A 14,880-nucleotide genomic window follows, 5' to 3' on the forward strand; every position below is an offset into this window, starting at 1 on the left:
GGTGGCATGAACATTCTTCAGCCAATATGCAGAGAGTACTTCAGTATTAAGTATTCTATAATTTACTTCATTAACAGCCTTGAGGATACCAGTGTATGTGAATGAAATTTTACCTCTGAAGCCCTCTTAGCATAAAGATTATGAAAGTAAAATCGGTGCACAAATATACAGCACAAATAATAAGAAGACGAATGTAGGTTTTTCAAGGCAATTTTTATTGAGTGCCATTAGTGATTATACTGTTAATTATTGTCTAACAGTGATGAACCGTATTATTATAGAATTTGACATTTGTAATTATTGCTCAGAGGATCACGTGGCAGTCTCAGACTGTTAAATCCACATGGTTTGCAAAGCATGGGTTCTGTAAATATTATTGCATACAGTCATAGCTGTTGCAAACCAGTGACCTTTTTAGTTCAACACCGTAATCTGTAATTGGGATTCCTACTGTACTTTGGGGATTGTTTATATGTGATTAAAATGTCAGATTGCTACAGAGATGCTAGTCTGTGCTGTCTTTGGGATCCAATACAATTTTTCTGCATAACAGTGCTAGAACACACAAGGACCTAGGTGTTCTTTTTTACCTTCCACCATAATTAAAAAGCTAATAGAATAGAATGATCCTCAAAGTTTTTTGGCTTGTGTCCCACTTATCTATACAGACGTACTATGCTTTGAAGGCTGCTTGGGACCTGATATCCCATATCAGTAAGTTTTTTCTTTAGCACTGATACAGTGTGTCTTGCAATTATGATATAGAAAGACGTCATAGCATTAGTCATGGCACCATACACTTTCTGGCTCACACCACAAGGATAATATCCACTTTTGGGGCTGAAGTCTATAAATGTTACACCACCCAGTGTTCTGTGTTATACAGTTATGATAACCATTCTCATGTCAACATTATCATTTCGAGTTCCTGGCAATTTTTGGCTACTTAGCAAAACTTAAATAACTTTGCAAATACCTAAACAATTTTATTGCAAAAATACATTATTGCTGAAGATCATAATTTTGCAGATGTAAAAGTATGAAAACAAACAGGTTATGCTTTTCAACTTCATCTGTACCCCATATTATAGTCTGCCACCCTTAAATGCACACCGTTTACCATCTAAACAGCCGCATAAGAATAAACAGAAACAGAAAAATGTTGCATCTGCTATGCTACTGTATCTTAATTTTCTCACATATGAGGATCTGGGAAAGACTGTAGCATCATAGCTGCATTATTTTGATTTTAACTTGGTATGGACCTTAGCTGTTATGTGTGTGTGTGTGTGTGTGTGTGTGTGTGTGTGTGAGTCTGTGTGTGTGTGTGTGTGTGTGTGTGTGTGTGTGTGTGTGTGTGTGTGTGTGTGTGTGTGTGTGTGTGTGTGTGTGTGCATGTGTGCGTGTTTGCGTGTGTGTAGAGCACCCCACTGCATGGTTCACTATATTCTGAAATGTTGATGCAGAGTGGCAGTATGTGAAATCAACAGAGAGAAGCAGAGATAGTGTGTGTGTGTGTGTGTGTGTGTGTGTGTGTGTGTGTGTGTGTGTGTGTGTGTGTGTGTGTGTGTGTGTGTTTCAGAGGCTACATGGGTTGTGACTATGACTGTACATCTTGTGTTATGTGTGGAACACCCAGATGTACTATTCACTATATTCTGAACTGAAATGTTGATGCAGCGGCAGAATATGAAATTAATAGAAAGAGAGAGAAAGAAAGAGAATGCATATGTTTGTATTTGTTTGTGTGTGTGCATCCATGTGTATGCATGTGTGCCAAAGGCTAAGTGGGTTGTGATTGTACTGCCTGAGGTGTGTGTAGAGCACCACAATGCACAGTTCACTATATTCTGAAGTGAAATGCTAATGCAGAGCATGCAGTATATGACATCAAGAGAAAAAGAGAGAGATGCACAGTGTGTGCGTGTGTGCATGAATATGTGTGTGTGTGTGTGTGTGTGTGTGTGTGTGTGTGTGTGTGTGTGTGTGTGTGTGTGTGTGTGTGTGTGTGTGCACGTGCGCATTTGTGTACACATACCTACATATATTGTGTATGTATTAAACATGAATGAATGCCATTTCTTGTCTTTAATCATCACTTTCCTGCCAATCATCTTGTGGTTCAGTAAATTCCTTATGTTTTCTGAAAATATTTTATTCTAAGAATTGATATTTGTGTTATATTTTCTGAAGCAGTCTATTGAAAAAGGCACTCATTCCATTTTCTACAAACAACTAATTCTTTCTTTTTTTTTGTTTGCCTTTTTTGGTTAAATAAATCAACTCCCTTATTCTGTAAACAGTATTATGTTTTGGTCAGACAAATCGATTCCGTTATTCTGCAAACAGTACTGTGTCAGTGTTAACACTGTAGACAAATTCTTAAAATTCTTCTGCCTGTCACTTTTCCTTTTGCTTCTTCTGCGAACATTATTTTCTTTTGCTTCATTCAGCTTCTGTATTATCTTTGTTGCGCAAGGCCATTAGTAATTGTTTATAGTTTTCATTACCTTTAGTCTTTGGTGTTGAATCGCATCAGTTCTTTAATCATGGTGCTAAGAGTATGACTTCTTTTCCGTATCTGGTTCTTTTTTCTTCCAGCATTTAAATGCGTACTTGATTAATCCAGTTATTTGGCCTGCCTTTATTGGTTAACTGTGAATAATCATTCTTACTGATTAATAGTTTGTCTGTTTAATCTCAGATGGAATAATCACATATGTATTGATTTCTACTTTTAATGCCTTGCCTTTCAATGAAGTCTAATTCATTTTATGCTGACTAATTTACTTACATTAATTTATTTTTGGTCCTTTTCATTTAATACTATTGTGCCCTGTATTACATTATTTGCTTATTGTTCGTCCCACTAAATCTGAAGAACCTTTCATGATATTCTGCCAGCTTTTTTTTTATTTGGTTAAGTTTTGTATGATATTTTATTAAGTGGAGAGGTAATCACTTTGAGTTGTTTAATTTGAGTTTTATATCACTTTCTTTTCCTGATTATGAGTGAAGAATGTGTTTTACAGATAATGAAGCATAGAAGACTTTGATATTTCCTGTATCATGATAAAATACATGGAGGGGAGGGCACTTCTTTACATACAATATAATCATAACTGTTTTTAAGACTCGATTTAAAACTTAGAAAGCTGAATACATTTTTAGAACTTGTGGAACTAGTGGAAATTGTGATGTGTTGTGCGACAAATATACATCAAAGGGGATAGATAGGGCAAAGTGTGAAAGGTAAAATATTTATAGGTTTGCCTCACTGAGGTTTATTTACTTTCTGCTTTGGGTTCATGGGTGAGTACTGGACTAGCTGCACTTGTGGGCCATTTTTTACTCTAGACAAATCTTCTTAAAGATAAGAATCAAACCTTGTACCTCATATCGGTGAAGTAAACACTTTAATCACTATGTCATTCCTCAATCCCCAACCCTGCATTGTGCAAACAAGCCAATGCCTGACCAAAACTGTTGATCTGCTTTCACTAGATAACAAATGTGTAGCTGAACTTCTTAGCAAGTGGTAGGATTTTGAAACCTCTCTGTTAAATAAAGTTATTTTGCCTTTAAATATCGTCAATAAAAGGAAGAAAGGAAGTCTGTACACATCCATTAATCAAAGCTGCTGGAATATCTATGTGCACCTTTTTTAAGCTGAAGATGAGCTATTATCTGTTTAATGTATCTGTGGCCTTTTGTTTCTAGAAATGGGCTACAGTGTAGGCCATAATTTGATGAACCATTGTACATTTTATATATCTTAAGCTGTATTATTACGCATGCATGATTTTGTGAATTATACTGATCAGTCATTATTGAACAAATTGTATATATGATATATATTTTACCCACAGCTGGACATGCCTACGTATGATGCACTGAGTAAAATACCCCCAAACAATTACAAATATAGTTAAAACAATTCAACCACTCACAAAAGACAATTCTAATGTTTCAAGAAACAAAAGAAAGTACAGTTGTGTAAGTAAACTTACCATAACAGTAGATGCTTGAATAATCACTGCTGAAGCAGCCTTAGCTATATGGGGTATATCTTGTCAAGAATATAGTGACCATCCCGCTTCCAAAGCTTCAGGGCACATTTGCATGCCCAAACCATTAGTCAGCTTAAGGTGAGCTGACTAAAAAGACAAGCTTGCATGCCAGACCTTTCAGAACTTTCACGGAGGCTGATCCCCATAAAGACAATGCTAGGAACAACAAAAAATAAATGTCCACACCCCAGCATAAACAATACACTCAAAAAACAAGTGGGATGGAGGGAAGGAGCAGCCACTGCAGCAGAGATCATTTGAACATCTACTGTTATGCTAAGTTTAACTTACACCACTGTACTATGTTCATCATGTTGATCACTGCTGCAGTAGCCTTAGCTATATGAGCAGATTACTTTAGATTACTACAGTTGGGAGGTGGAAGGAGAAGGATCCAGGAGATCCTCAAGAATGGTCCTAGCAAAACCTGATATAGACCTAGAGAAGGAATGAAGCTTGTAGTGTGTTGTAAACATATGTATAGAGGACCAAGTTGCTGCTTTCAGAATGCTTCTAGAATCCAACCCTTTCCAGATGAAGCTGATGTCCTGGAAGAGTGGGCATTGACCCTGCCTGGAATAGTTTTCTTGTGGTGAGTATAATAAAAGGTAATAACATGAGATAATTATTTGGAGATTGTCTATTTTGACACAGGTTGTCTCTTATTCCTGCCTTCACAAAAAATATATGAAAGATTTAGTTTTGTCAACATAGTACATGAGTTGTCTGTGGACATCCATGGTATAAAGTATCTGTCTCCCTCATTTTCAGGTTTAGAAAAGAAAACTGGGAGATGAGCAGTTTGACTTAAAATATACTTGGGGTGGCACAGTGGTGCAGTGGTTAACATTGTCACCTCACAGCAAGAGGTTCTCCGGTTCGATTCTCGGTTGGGGTGCCTTCTGTGTGGATTTTGCATGTTCTCCCTGTGTTCGTGTGGGTTTCCTCCGGGTACTCCGGTTTCCTCCCACATTCCAAAGACATGCATCTGGAGCATTTCTCCCCGGGCCTCCACTGAAAACAGGCTCTGTGGAACCTAGTCGGACATTCCCGGTCAACAAATGTTAAATAAATAAACAAAAAGAAATACTCAGATACCACTTTAGGCATAAAAGAATGATTAGTTTTCATAGAAACTCAATCTATATGGAAAATGAGATAACTTTGACCTAGCATAAGAGCTTGTAACTCAGATATTCTTTTTGCAGAGGTCACAGCAATCAGTAAAACAGTTTTTCATGTTAACAAACTCAACACAGCCATATTAACTGTTGCAAATGGAGCAAGTGTTATCTTTTCTAACACAAACCTAAGATCCCAAGGGGGTGCCAACAGTTTTCTTGAAGGCCCATTATAAAAAATAAAACTTTTAAAAACAGTTAGACATGTGACTGCATTGTAAGAGGAGGGTGTACTGGCAGATATGCTGAACTAGCCAAAAAAATTACCTTGACAGAGGAGTAAGAAAGGCTATAGTTCATAGTTTAGTACTAGCCTAACTGTCCTTGTGAGCCATTTGAAGCCTAACTATTGCCTCATGTGAGAATCAAACCCTGCACCTTGTCTTTATAAGGTAAACACCTTAACCATTATGCCACCTCTTCCAAAAGAAAATGAATCACATAAATATTATAAAACCAGAGAAACACTAGTTGGCACCAGCAAGAAAACCTTTTCAAATTGCTAATATATGATTTTGCAGTAGCAGCCTTTCTTGACTGCATCAGTACCTGCTGCACTTCCTCAGAAAACAGGTGCCTAATGAGAATTAAGACCCAATCATTCAGGCAGTCAGCTGGAGATGATTGGGGTTAGGATTGGAGTTGGGGTGCATCAAACACCACTGATCTTGCATAAAAAGATACATTCTGTGAAGAAGCTTGTGGTAATTGCCCCTGACTATTTCCAAAAGAAGGGAGAACCACTGTTGTCTGGGCCAGAAGGAAGTCACCCCAATGACCTTGAGGGATTCCTTTGGAATCTTAAGAAGTGCCCTAGATATCAGTAGAAAGGCTGGAAAAGCATACAGGAACATCTCTGCTCAAGGAAAGGAAAGGCATCTGTCTTCCAGACCTTCTTGCATGGAGTTCTGGTGCAGAGCTTTCCCATTTGAATGCTCAAAGAGAAGACAAAATGATCTACTTGAAGAACTCCACACAGATGGATCAAATCTTTGAAGACCCGTGATCTAGTTTCTATTTGTGAGGTTCTACCCTTGTCCTTTCACCTTGTCTGCAACACAGTTTTTCTCAGACAGAACTGTACTATGCCTTTTATGGAAAATTTGGATAGGTGTATAACTATGATTAAATAGCTTTTCATCAAACAGAAAAAAGAATCATACAATGTCCCCCCATTAATATTTCAAAACTTGCACGCTGATTGGCCAGCGTGCCCATTGTAAATCCGACAATATACCAAAGGAAAAGGTCTGGTCGCCCGGACTTTTTTTTCCGTTGGTATATTGTCCAAGTTTTCATTTTAAAAGTTACCTGTTTGCTTGTTTTAGTTTATTTTGGAACCTTAGTCTTGTATTTTAATGTGCAGATTTGCAGTTTTTGGAAGACTGTGTTTCTAGATTATTCTATATTACTATTTCCACAAGTAGCATTACTTCTAAAAACTATCCATTTGTATTTTAAACCCTGCTTGTCCATACTCTTGTAGTTTAATTCACAGCTGTGTCAGGACTCTGTACTACTGCAGGATTTGGGACTTAGTAAATTATTATTGCATTTTTCTATAAACAGTGATACTGATATTTCTCAGGATAGTCTGGTTCTTTAAACTGCAGCAAAAGTTCAACAGTGAGAGATTTGTGTTTCAGTGCTTTTATATTCTGCTTATCATTTACCTGCTTAAAGTTGCATTCTATGTCTGTCCCATCACTGACTAACACATTAAGCTAAAGATTTTGAAAAAGCTTCAATTTTGGCTTTATTTGATTGGATGCCTCTCTAGCTAGCCTGCTTGTTCCTTTTTTTTTTTTTTTTTTTTTTTGCAACCCCATACCCTTTTGCTGTGATGATTTAATAAAGATGCGTTTCTGGCCTCCACCCATACCTCTCAACCTCTTAACCTCTTAGAGCATAAAATCTGGACAAAGCCATAAATAAAAGTGGGTCAAAGGCCAAAAAAAATAGGAACAGTTTTTAAATATTGCTCTTAAAACTTAGAAAGGTGATAGAATAACAGGTTTTGCATTAGCTTGGATTTTCTGAAGGGTATGAAGTCTGAAACTCAAATGTCTGTCATTATTTTCTAACTTCAGTCTTTAATGAAAAGCACAACTTTATGAAAAATGGACCAAAAGTATGAGGCAACAATCTGGACATTCTGTAAAAATTTCTACAGTTGAGAGGTATGCCTCCACCCCTTGTGGTAATCTGATTTCCAAAGTCCTTCCCCCCTGTCTTTCATTGCTATTGTACATTGTATAAGTTATTTATGTACTCTTCCCACCCATTGTTTTTCATAGCTCCATGGTACGGAGTGCCCACCTGGGAAGCCAGTATTGTTCTTGAGTAAACCTCCTGCTCATTTTCCTAAAACTCAGCAAAGCTTGGAGTCCTAGTCTGCATTCCATAAGTGTTTTATTTGTATTCAGTTCCAACCAGACAATGTTAAGTGCCTTTCCATTGCTAAATCACACTTGCTTAAGTTATTTTGAGTGTTCGCTACTGTTCCCTGCTTTTTTGTATGGATTTCACTGTATTTTTTGTAAAATAACTGCTTTTCCTCTCACTGTTACTGCTGTAAGACTGTCTTGAAATCACTTTCAGCAAGACATTTCCATCTAGCTATTTATCTGTTTTGTGATAGTGTTGCACTTGCGGGTCTCTTCTATTAGGTTTTCACATAAGGGGGACTGAATTTATTCATGTTTTGACATAAGTTGTTTGTCTGGTCTATCAGAATGAGGAAATGCACAAAAGGACAAGTAGTGCAGTCATTTTATTGGCCAGAGGGCCCGTTAGTTAGTTTTCAGTTTTTTTTCTATGTTGCAATTAATTTTGTGTGTTTAAGATACTGTGGTAGTGGTGCCGCGGTAGTGTTGTCACCTCACAGTAAGACGTTGTCCTGTTCAATTCCCAGTTAGAGCGTCTTCTGTGTGGAAACATGCATGAATGGGCGTGCTTTCGTTGAAGGTTGTGCGTCAGGGCTGGCAACTCGGCTTGTAAAAATCCACTGCCAATCATTAGCAGACCGGAGTTCCGCTGTGGCGACCCCTAACCGGGAAAAGCCGAAAGACACAACAACAACAATGTGGATTAGCAGTGCCCTCTAGAGTAGCAAACACCAAGAAAGCAAATTTCCCCTGTATAACAGTCCATAAAACTGTATCCTGTAAAGCAGCAATATAGAGAAAATACCCTGGGTGCCATCAAGCTTAGATCAGCTAGCTTGGTGTTGAGTGGCAATACTTTTATTAGTCTATGCCCACAAAGCACCCTTAATAGCCTTTTAACCCCAATACACCACCCTCTTGTAGCTCACCAATCAAAGTTATGGATAGTATGGCTATGCAATTTTCTAACTTCTCTGTAGCCAGCTTGGTGAAATAGGCATCTTGAGACAATGTAGCAATTGTCTCATGTTATCAACAACCACTTAATTCTTAAAAAAGCAGGTGGTGTACTTACACAATGACATTTGAGGCTAAACTCTCACATACAAGTGCATACCAGGTTGTTGAAACCACATACACAGCACCAACCTCACATAGAACACAGTATGCACATAGACTGACCTATGCTGAGTTTGGTGATCAGCTACTGTTCTGCTGTGTTTATCTGATCAATCTATGGCATCTGCTGATCTCTGCAAAACCTAAGTAGAATATTTCACTGAATATTTTACTTCTGAACTGCAGGTTTAACATATCACTGCTTATTTGAACTTTTTTTTTCTGAAATTGTTGTGCTTTGTTTGCTGTAGCATAAGACTAGATTCAGACCTGCTGAATCTAGCTCTGTTTCTATAACTTGAGCACTAAACCAGGCCATCTTTTGTTCAAGAAGGTTCCCCTGCACCCTAGTGCTAGGAGTGTGCAGTTAGAACTCATCTGATTGAAGGTTGCTGGAACAGGGCTCAGTTTTGAGCTTTTTTATTGCTTAATTTGTCTAAATCTGTTTGCTTTTGCTTGCTACATAAGCAGCACATTTGCATGGGTTTGCTCTTGTTTGCAGATCACACAGTGCCGAACAGCTGTTGGCACTGTTGGCGGTTATAGATGTAAACACTTCTGCCTGTAAATTCTCCCTTATTACTCTGCTCGGGTCCCTATTAATTTGATGAAACTTTAGCTTTTCGAACTACAAAAGATCGACAGCTAAAGATCGAAACGTCCAAACCGCGAAGGGTCAGCTAAGCAAATTTTTTCCCATGGAAAGAATTCGCTTGGCCATTACACAAAATAAAAACATTTCAACCTGAATTAAGTGGGGGGCTTCACCCCCACGTAGGGTGCTGTGCCCCCCCACACACCCCATAACTAAATATACTAACTCCAAGATCTCTCCACATCAGGGAAAGGGCAAATTCCCATTAACGGCCAAGCAAATTCTTTCCCTGAGAAAAAATGTGTTTAGCTGGCCATTAGCGATTTGGCTCTTTCGATCTTTAGCTGTTGATCTTTTATAGTTCGACAAGCTAAAGCTTCAACAAATTAATAGGGACCACTCTGCTGGTGCTCCATCAGATAGTTTTTGTGATTTCCCCTCACTGACAGATGAAACATTTAGTGAAGCTGCTGAGGTACCAACACAGATCCTACCCACTAGCCCTTTGTATATTTTGTCCAGTTCTCATGTCCTCTACTTTACCTGGTACTTCCTGTCCTCTCCCTGTTTTCTGCCTGCATCAACTTACCTGGCATTATGGACAGATAATTTCCTACAGTTTCTCCAGCCAACCTGGTTGACATGAGCATTATGAGCAATGTAGCAATTGCCTCATGTAAACTGACAACCCACTTCTTCTAGTCCACATACATTCATTATGTGAGAGATGCATATATATCAAGAACCTAGAATCCAGGCTCTCTTACTCACCAGTGAGTTCATCTGATACTAAGCAGATTGTCAGCATGCACACCTCACTTCTTGCACCTACCAAACCAGCAACACATAAACCTATATATACGGAAGTCCTTAGCAGAAGCTTACTTAAACATCAGCATTATTCACTTAATACATCTTTTGTAGAACATAGTGCACATAATATATCACATACAAGTGTCACACCAGTCAAGCCCCTAAGGCATTACACAAAAACAAACATCTTAGTCATAGGCAACTCAGTTATGAGACACAAAGATGTCCCTCTCACCAGGTTGGATAAGGAAAAAGTCACGGTCAGCTGTCTGTCAGGTTCCAGAATCCACTACATTACACACACATTCATGTATCTCAACAACAGGAACTGTTATGACTCCAAGCTGGTGTGAATGACTTGAGATGTACCTCACTGGACTATATGAGGAGAGACATGACTAAGCTCTCTGATTATGTGTCTCAGGCAGGTATGTCCCTAGCCTTAAGCAGCATTTTACCTCTGCCTAGGAAGATACCTCAATGCAAACAAAAACTGATTGACTTCAACAATTGACTTAGTTTCTGGTGTCATTCTAGTATCTGTCAGCCTGGGATGACATGGTTGACAGACCTCGATGCTTTGCCAGAGATGGTCTTCATCTGTCTCCCCTAGGATTTCAGTTATTGGCTAAGGCCCTTGCCACCCCCATATGGCTTTTTGTAGGCAATGTCACAAGAACAAAATTCCTGACATAAAAATACCCCCTATAAACAACCTCAAGGTTATGTTGCTAAACACTAGGAGTCTAAATCAGAAACTGCACTCAATGGAAGCAGTCCTTACCCTGGAAGATGCTAACATTTGTGAAGTCACTGAGACCTGGCATAAAGCTATCGAGAGCACCCCAGCTATACCAGGTTACATTTCCTTCCACACATTCAGACCATACACTCTGATGTCATGACACTAAAGAGAGGGTGGTGTAGCAATATTCATTAAAGATAAATACACCTCTAGATTGGTTAAACAATACAATTTCCTTGAATTACTTTAGGTGCTATTGACTGTAGGTAAGACCCCTATTCAGGTCATTGCCAGCTATAAGACCCCCTCCATGAATCAGAATATCTACTCAGACTACTTGACTCTGCTTGAGTTAATCAAGATACAACTAAACACCCTGGCCTTTGGTGAATTTAAGTACCCATCCATTGACTGGGTAAATTATAGTTGTTCTAACTCACTTGCCCTAAGATTCCTGGACTTTGTTAACTCCAATGCACTGGACCAGTTGGTTGACACACCCACAAGGGGCACAAACATCTTGGACCTGGTGCTTACCAACATGGGGAACCACTGCACCACCCCAAGTTTGTGGCCATCCTTGGTGAAATATGACCACAAATCAATCTCGCTAGAAGTAACTATAACTCAGGAACCCCCCCCCCCCAGCAACAACTAGACTAAAAAAAGTCTCTGAGGCCAAATACAACCTCATACATGACAGCATAAATAGCTTCATAGCCACCCCCCCACTGAGACACCTATGCTGAGTTATACACCAATGCTTTACATGAGCACCTGTACAATTGTATTGATGCTGCCATTCTTGATAGAACCAAAACAAGATCTTCAAGGAAAAACAAATCTGCCTGGTGGACAACTGCCATTAATAGGCTATACAATAGGTGAAAGAAATTGCTAAGAGTAGGAAGGAATGGTCTCAAAACTGGAAACAGTCTATCCTCAACTTAATCAAGTAAATAAGACTCTTAGTGAAGTTCTCCAAAGCTAACTATGAATCAAAGTTAGCTTCCCTAACTAAGGATAACCACAAGACATTCTTTAGTGACATCAGTAACCTCAAAGGTAAGGCCCAGATTTGAGCTGAACTCGTAGTTAATGGTACCACATATATAAAACCTGTGGATATAGCAAACCTGCTGGCTGACAGGTTCAGTGAAAACTTCACTCTCCTGGCCCAGCCACATATACCCCAAAGTATCCCTAACGCCTGACCCCCACCTAGTATCTGTGAGTATCAGGTCTTAAACATCTTCTCCAAGGTCAAAAACACAGCCTCTATGGGACCAGATAACATTTTGGGCTGTGTTCTACATGAGTTAAAATAGGAATTAGCATCACCATTGGGTAAGCTTTTCGGTCACAGCCCAAGCACTGGCTTCATACCAGCAGAATGGAAAACAGCTGCCTTTGCACAAAGGGGTTGCATACATGGACACTGGGAACTATAGACCCATTAGCCTGACCAGCCTTATCTACAAGACCACAGAATAAATCATCATGGATCTAATTAACAAATATATAGGAAATCTTCAAATGCTTGACCCCACCTAGTTTGGCTTTGTCAAGGGAAGATCATGCCTATTAAACTTGGTGGACTTCTGCGAGACAGTCACCAAAGCCCTAGACAAGGGCAAGTTCAAGGCCTTTGACACAGTCCCCCACTCAGGCATCATTGCTAAACTCAACCCATATATTGTTGGGTAGGTTGCAAACTGGCTCACTGATAGAACTCATACAGTCAAAATAGGGGTCTCTACCTCCTTCAGAAGACCTGTAACCAGTGGTGTTCCACAGGGTTCGGTTCTGGCACCCCTACTGTTTAGAGTCTACTTCTCCAAAGTACAGGCAAAAACTAAAGAACTATGGCTGACAAAGGTTGTTGATGACTGCAAACTGGGAGTGATCATTGAAACCCCTAGCAATGTCAACATCTTGCAAGAAGGTCTTATACAGACTAATGACTGGTGCCAAAGTCATGGTCTTAAATTTATTACAAAAAAAATGCATTATCATTCTCTTTGGCAAGAGTGACATTCCTGCAAACTACCACATCAATAGCCTAAGCACACAGTCAGTGGTGAGAGATCTGGGCACAATCAACAGCAACCATAACTTCAATAAACATGTCTCCACAGTGGTAAAAAGGGCATTTTATATTGCTCATCTCATAAGTAAGGGCATTGCCTCCAGAAAAAAAAGGAGGTTATACCCCCTCCTGTACTCTTCTCTCATCAGGCCAATGATAGGGTAAGATGTTCCCTTTGCTATGCTCCTTTCCAAACACCTGCTGCAATTGGAGAGACCACAAAGGTTCCTTACAAAAATGTAGGGTCTTCAATATCTTTCTTATGTGGACAAACTGAAATCATTGTCACTTTACTCTGTTCCATGCAGACTGCTCAGAGGCGACATGTGCCTTGCATATAGAATAATCTTTGACCCAGCTTTAATGGAAATTCTGCACATTCACAAGTCAAATGGCACATGGGTCTCTCACTCAAGGTACCTTAACCTGGTATGTGACATCAACAGAACTTGCTGAAGAGACAGATTTGTCTCACAGAGGTTGCCCCACCTTTGGAACAAACTTCCTATTGATGTTAAACAAAGCCTCTCATTGGCCCTATTTAAGCATAATTTGGACAATTGGATGGGTAACTGGAAATTCACCCCAGGGGTTCCACCTGTTTTTCTCTTGGAAAGGGGCAATAGGTGCTGATTTTAGTGTCTGCTTGAACCAGACACCCTTGGGAACATGGGTTGAACTTAGCTAGGCTTGTAAAGGCCCCGTGCCATTAGCCTAGTGACCTCCTATGACACTTTGACCTAAAATCAATCTTCCTAAATAACAAAGATCACCTAGACCATCTGCTGTATTCCTCAACAAGTCCAAAGGTAGACAAAAAAGACAACATCTAACATCATGTATACTGTCCCTCTCAATAGAGCCAAAACACTAAACCCCTAAGGCAAGCAAGTGCACTTCTGAGGATTCTTGTCAAAGTGGGCTCCATTGCAAGATATACTGATGCCCCTCTAACCAGGATAAACAAGAAGATAATTGTCAACTTCTTATCTGGTGCCAGGATCCACCAAATCATGCACACACTCAAGCCATTATGCCACAGGTACCAGTATGATTCCATCATAGTGCATGTAGTTGTAAATGACCTGAGATGTACATCCCTGTTCAATATGAACAGAAACATTCTGGAGCTTTCAGACTACGGTTCACCGGCTGGAATGAGCCTAGCATTGAGTAGCATATTACCATCACTGAAGATGATGCCACAATATGAGCAAAACATGGCTGATTTCAACAAGTGGCTACCTTTCTGGTGTCATTTTAAGGGGATCAAATATTTGTCAGTTTGGGATGACATGGTTAACAAGCCACTTTGCTTTGTCAAGAATAGTCTGCCCTTTTCCCCTCTAGGCTTTTGAGTACTGGCTAAAACTTTATCCACCCCCATAGTGTCTTTTTAAGGCAATGCTAAATTGACAAATTTGCCAACATTAACTGCTTTGAGAATTGCCCACAATGTGGCTGTAAAGTACATTAACAGCCACCATGTGGCTGTTATTGTACTTTACCAATTCAGGTTGCCTATATTTGTTTTTCCTATGCATTTGGCTTATGCCTTCCATTAAATGGATGAAGTCACCCTCACTGATTTTCAGAATTTTGTTGGCATGACTAAGCTACTGGGATGTTATAGTCCATTCTATTAATACTTGCAACCTTACCACAGTACTCCATTTTCAATATTATTTTTGTCTGTACGTTTTGTTTGACATTAGGTAAGTTTGATTATTTTTTCTTATTTGATTTTTACAATACTGGAGCTTTTCTGTCCATGCCATCCCTGAAATAGGGATATTACAGCTTAGCTGGACAACCCAAGAAAACAAATGGAAATAAATATACCACATAATCATTATTTTTCTTTTTCTTAAATTTCAAAAG

The sequence above is a fragment of the Protopterus annectens genome, chromosome 10.part0 (genome assembly GCF_019279795.1).
Source record: "Protopterus annectens isolate FY-2018-M chromosome 10.part0, PAN1.0, whole genome shotgun sequence".
In the NCBI taxonomy this organism is placed as follows: Eukaryota; Metazoa; Chordata; order Ceratodontiformes; family Protopteridae; genus Protopterus; species Protopterus annectens.